The following is a 6,000-nucleotide window of genomic DNA, read 5'->3' as shown; positions in this document are numbered from 1 at the left end:
TATAACGGTACGTCCGATTTGCGGTGTTTTGACGTTTGTAGCTACATTTTCAGACCGATATAGCTATAATTTGACATTTAAAGTTCTTAAATGTCAATAAACTTATATGACAAAACTTGTGGACATAGGTCCACGTTTTGGTATAGCCCCCATATAACGGTCCATTAAAGTTCATATTTTCGTATAGCCCAGATACCTCCGAACTAGCTGCTAATGACATTTGAAGTTCCCACGTTATGTACCGATTTTCGATATTTTGAAGATTCTAGCTAAATTTTTTAACCGAATTAGGAGTTATTTGACATTAAAGGCTCCCATCAAAAACTGTCAACATAGGCCCATGTTTTATTATAACCCCTATATAACAGTACCTCCCAATTTCTAGCCCACCAAAAATTGTCAACATACATAGTTAGATATAGGCACCATAAAAAAGGGCCTCCCGAATGAAGCATAAATTTTACATTTGAGGTTCCCAATGGCCGCGAAATTGCTCCACTAAAAATTGTCAAGATAGGTCCACGGTTCGGTATAGTCCCCATATAACGATACCTCCCGATTTAAGGTATTTTAGGGATCTTAGCCACATTTTTTGCTTGAACTAGCTGAAATTTTACATATGTGGTTCCCAGTGGCCGTGAAATTTCGCCACTTAAAATTACATATGTCCACGTTTTGATATAGCCCCGAATTTGGTATAGCTTCCATATTAATTAAAAACTAATTATTCCATTTTTACATATTTCGACTGGTGTAGGGTATTACATAGTCGGCCCCGCCCGACTTTGGTCTTTTCCTACTGGTTATTTTCTGACCTAAAGCCAAACAAATCAAGAAATTAATATAGTCCAAAGGTCAACAATAATTCAAACAAAAAGATAATTTTTTTTATTGGAAGATTATAATTTCAAGGATATCTAATGATTTTCACTGTTGTTATCATTTTGTAGTTATAGTAGAACAATGTAAACTTTGTGTACGAATATGTTGAGTCTATCAGCATTAGCTTGAATTATTATATGTTGCATTTATATTTAAAATATTTAAAAAATGTACATATATGCGAATTTTATAACCAACCATTTTGTTTTTCGACAACAAAATAAAATGTTACTTTTTAGATATATACAAAAGGTGGTTGTTGTGCGAAGGGAAAATTGTTTCCGACATATCGATCCGAATTCGTAACGAAATCGAAAGAAAAACATTAGCAAATTCGAAGGGAAATTTACTTCCGACATTTTCTCCGAAATCGGAACGAAATCTGAACAAATTCCCCTACGAAAAATCGTATAGAAATCGAAACGAAATCTGAACGATTTTGCTTCCGAAATTATTTCGATATGTCGGACATCCGACATTTGGTTTGCTGGGAAGTGATTTAACAAATTAGTCCCAATTTACATTAGGAGAGTTTACTTGCGGCAATTGTCAGTTTGATGGAGAGAGAGGTGAGGCATATGGTAACCCTTTGCCTCTCAACACCCTCTCTCACCAACAAACTGACAATTGCCGCAAGTAAACTCGCCTAATGTAAATTGGGACTTATTCGTATGTTCCATACAGGTTACCGTGGAGATAGAAAATCATAACCTTCAAAGTCTGTTGTATAAGAAAGCCACACACATACATTGTTCCAAACGATATGGTGGAAGTGAAATTGGGTGAGAACAATAATATTGAAGGACTCCAGGTAACCTCTGTCATCTTTTGTCCAGAGCAAAGACGACCAGAGGATTTTTTTATTACTTATATCCTATATTAGGACGTCAATTGGACACAAAAAGAAAGAGACAATTTTTTTATTACACGAATGAACAAATCTATTGGCTACGGAACACATTCGAATCAAGGCACATTTATAGAAGGTAGAAGTGACAATCAGCTGTATTCTTACTTTTTTTGTAAAATTAGTTTTCAAAATGTAATAGGGTCTCCTCATGAAATTTGAAACATCGAAATTTGCTACCGTAAAATACTGTTTTTCTTCCAAAACGTGTAATAAAAATGACTTACGACAGTTCTGAATGCTTTATATTTACATTGTCATTCAAATTTGTTCCATTTTCGAGGATTTTCAAAATGTATTTATGTTTTTCCTGAGACTATTTTTGGAACGACCCTATTATTCAATATTTTCTTTGACAATTATTTTTCAATAACAACAATGTTGTTTTTGTAAATTTGTGAGTTGTTGTAATTCATGCACATACCTTCTATAAATTTACCTTGATTCGAATAATATTTACCAATACATTTTTTTGCTCAAAAATATTTTAAGAGATAACCCATTATATACCCTTTTGTGACGAGAAAATTTAATATTAGTTTAGTTAAGTTTACGTTATGCTTGGTTTACATTTACCAAATCCACTCGATTTCAACTGTCAATTCCATTGATTAAACGTCAAACGAAATCCAATGGATTTCAGATGAGTTTTCATTTGACGTATACGCAAAGGAATTGACAGTTGAAATCGAGTGGATTTCGTAATGTAAACCAAGCATTAGATTCTAATTGTGTTTGATTTGTTTGTGAACTGAAATCATATTAGGATAAAATATAAAATCTAATGCGCAGTAGCTGTTGGTGTCGAACCTCTTTAGGATAGTATCTTAAGAGAATATAGTATCTTAAGAGAATAACCTGACAGTGTTTTAATGGTGCATATTTAAAAGCAAATTTGATAAAAAAAAGGCATAGTATGATTTCGGGGATATTTTAGAATTGTTTTATTATGTTTTTGTTTGTCTAAATTTTAACTTAAAGATATTTTTTTTATTATTTGTAATACTAAACTTATAGTCCAAAAGTGATTATAGTCAAATTTTAATATTTCAAGAGCATTAACCTTACTCCGGAACACCGGGTTCGAATTGGCCAGTGAGCCTGAAAGAAAAAATAAAAATATACAATAAAATTAGTTTAAAGACAAGTTTTTAAAGTTAGGTTTAAGATTTAATAATAAAAATATGAAATTAAAATGAAAAATACAGTGTTAAGAACAATGTTCTGGTAAAAGAAACAAGGGGGCATGAGGGCAATATGAAAGGGTAAGTGTAATAGTGTGGGCGGTCTTATAGGAGTAACTTTAACGACGATCCAAAGGACTCAAGTGACCGAGGTTAGGATGGGCGACTGGTGGTCCAACTCCACCGCACGTCTGTGTGTTTCATTGTAAGTGTTGTGCATTTTGTGTTAGGATAATTGTGACTGCCGTGGGTTGCCAGATGGGATGGACCTATACCCGACTGAGCTAGTTGGTCCCCAAATCTGGTCAACGCCTAAAGCGGCACGTAACAAATTTTCAAGTCCAACCAAGCCAAACCAACCACCAAGATGAAGTCGGTCAACACAAGAGCCGAGTCATAAAATATGCGTAAACGGCAAATGTTTGAACAATGAACAATTGTTGTTGGAATGATGAAATGTGGTGTGTGTGTGTTATGTTACATGGATAAAGAAAACCTTAATAAAATTTCCATACATTTTACGATTCGGCTTTTTAGTTTCAGGTGACTAATTACTTTAGGAATACGCTCTCATTACATTATAAAATGTCAATGATTTTAAAGAAACGCGAGTAAACGTTAAAACGTCATATATTTCGAAATTAAAAAATGTCCACTATTTTGCCATAATAAAATCACTATGGCGTTCGAAATAAAAATCGCCAACACTGCAATAAATGTCTGTACTTCGAACTTGTACTTATATAAATAAAACGCATTTTACACTAGGGTTTAAAACCGGTGTTTTGTAAAATTTACGTCATTTATTTGACAGATAATATATGGAATTGACAACCAAAATGACGCAAGTTTTATAATACACGTTAGATGGAAATTGCGTTTAAAAATCGGTATTTTAATTATTATTTTTATATAAACGGCAGAAACCTGTCCTGAAAGCTCTGAACCTATTTGTATATAAAATATATATTTGTATACATTTGAAATATTTGCTTGTATAAAAATTAGACCAACAAAAAACTATTCAAGTAATTAAAACCATAACAATTTAAAGGAAATACAAGTAAATAAGTTATAATAATTAAAAGGAAAAAAATAAATAAAATATATAATAAAATAAATATTTCTTCAATTTTTAAACCGTGGTATATTTTTCACTAGTTATTTTTAGAGTGTTTTTAAACTTTTTTGTTGTCCGTTTAGTTCAAATCTAGTAACTATTTTTGACACGCTGTAGTTATCCGAACTAAAACTTTGCCCACTTTTCAGATTTGGATGACAATACATGAATATGAAACCAAAACGAATGTGGCTCAATTTTTGTCTCTGGCCTCCATATAACGGTATCACCCAATTTTAGGTATTTTGAGGATTTTATTCTCATTTTTAGTTCGAATTGACATGGTACAATGGTACAGAAACTTCCTCACCACGTTTTGGTATTGCCCCCATATAACGGTCCCTCCCGATTTCAGACATTTTTAATTTGTATCTACATTTTCGGTTTAAATTGGCCTAATTTGGTTATTTGGTTCTCAGTGGTAAAAAATGTATTTGTCCTAGCTTTTTGTCTCTAGCCTCCATATAACGGTATCACCCAATTTTAGGTATTTTTGGAGGATTTTATTCTCATTTTTAGTTCGAATTGACATGGTACAATGGTATAGAAACTTCCTCACCAGGTTTTGGTATTGCCCCCATATAACGGTCCCTCCCGATTTCAGACATTTTAAATTTGTATCTACATTTTCGGTTTAAATTGGCCCAATTTGGTTATTTGGTTCTCAGTGGTAAAAAATGTATTTGTCCTAGCTTAAGGTCTAGCAGCCAGAGCTTTATTATTTTATATTTGTAATCTATTTATAAATATTTTTAAATGCACTAAAAACAAGCTGAATATACTTATTGAGACTAAGAGAAAATTTATTTTGTATTTTGTGTGCATTTATAAATAAAACAATGTAATTTAATTTATTTAATTAATTATTTTTTATTTATTTTTATTTTCCAAATATATATATATATATATATATATATATATATATATATACATATATATATATATACATATTTCTATTGTAGAACACACACACAAATGATCACAACATTCGCTCAAGCGACCACAATATACCGCACAAGCGACCACAATGATCAAAATAAACGCTTAAGCGACCACAATGATCACAATATTCGTACAAGTGATTTGACATTTGGGAGGCAAGCAAATCAAGCGACGATTGATTCTGTTCTGGCCTTTATAGTGCTAAAAATGCGTTCCCGTACTCCGAAATAAAGCAAGATTTGTACTTCTCTTAAAAAATAGCGCCGAATAACACCCTCTTCTCCTGTTTTCTGCCATAAAATTTTGGCCTTGTAGAAACTAGCAGCATGTTCATTGGCATCTAAAGTATAGTACACATTGACAAGCAAAACTGACAGTCATCGAGGTCTATTTCGTGAATATCAAAGCCTAACTGAAAAATTTCTTTTGTAATCTCTAAATAATACCGTAAATATTGTATTTCAAACGTTTTTAGCTAAATAAATGTTGTTATTTGCCGGAAAATTGTCCTAAAAGTACGTTGACTGTCAGTTTTGACTGTTGGTGTGTACTCCCCTTAAATACAAGACGTGTTATTTGTTTTTCTGATACGTTGATTTTGACATTTCTGCTGGAGGTTTTGCAGTTTTCGTAATTTTTCCGTTCCCGTATTTTTTTAAGAAATTTGTATGGGGAAGCGATTTTTGATAATTCGCTCTTTTTCCTAACATTACCATTAAAAGAGTATCGGAACACAATGAAAAAAAAAAAACAAAGTAATACAATATTTTTTCACATTGTTTAAAAATTTTAATACTAAATTTTGTTGTTGCAGCAATTGACCATCTACCTTGTTTATTGTGATATGTGAAAAGTGTTGCAACTTTTGGTACTTTTTTAGTAGGGATACGTAAAATCAATTTTGGTTAATCGATTATTAACCGTAAAATGTCCAAAATTCGTAGTCGAATATGTCCCGGTCCACA

The 6,000-nt window shown here is 32.2% G+C and overlaps 1 protein-coding gene across 2 annotated transcripts in view; it reads left to right on the top strand.

The window, feature by feature from the left end:
• Positions 1 to 1,647: 1,647 nt before the first annotated feature.
• sigmar (Tumor necrosis factor alpha-induced protein 8-like protein sigmar) overlaps positions 1,648 to 6,000 on the top strand; it is a 139,371-nt gene continuing 135,018 nt past the window's right edge. Inside the window, exon 1 of one of the 2 annotated variants that reach the window (XM_073956089.1) lies at positions 1,648 to 1,664. The gene's annotated coding sequence lies outside the window, so the exon portion shown is untranslated. Of the gene's footprint in view, positions 1,665 to 3,499; positions 3,517 to 6,000 lie in introns of those variants that run through there. The other variant, XM_073956091.1, reaches the window with a different exon arrangement.

The sequence above is a fragment of the Musca autumnalis genome, unplaced genomic scaffold, assembly GCF_047663935.1.
Source record: "Musca autumnalis isolate F117 unplaced genomic scaffold, ASM4766393v1 scaffold_5, whole genome shotgun sequence".
NCBI lineage: Eukaryota > Metazoa > Arthropoda > Insecta > Diptera > Muscidae > Musca > Musca autumnalis.
This window is presented reverse-complemented; position numbering and strand designations above follow the sequence as displayed.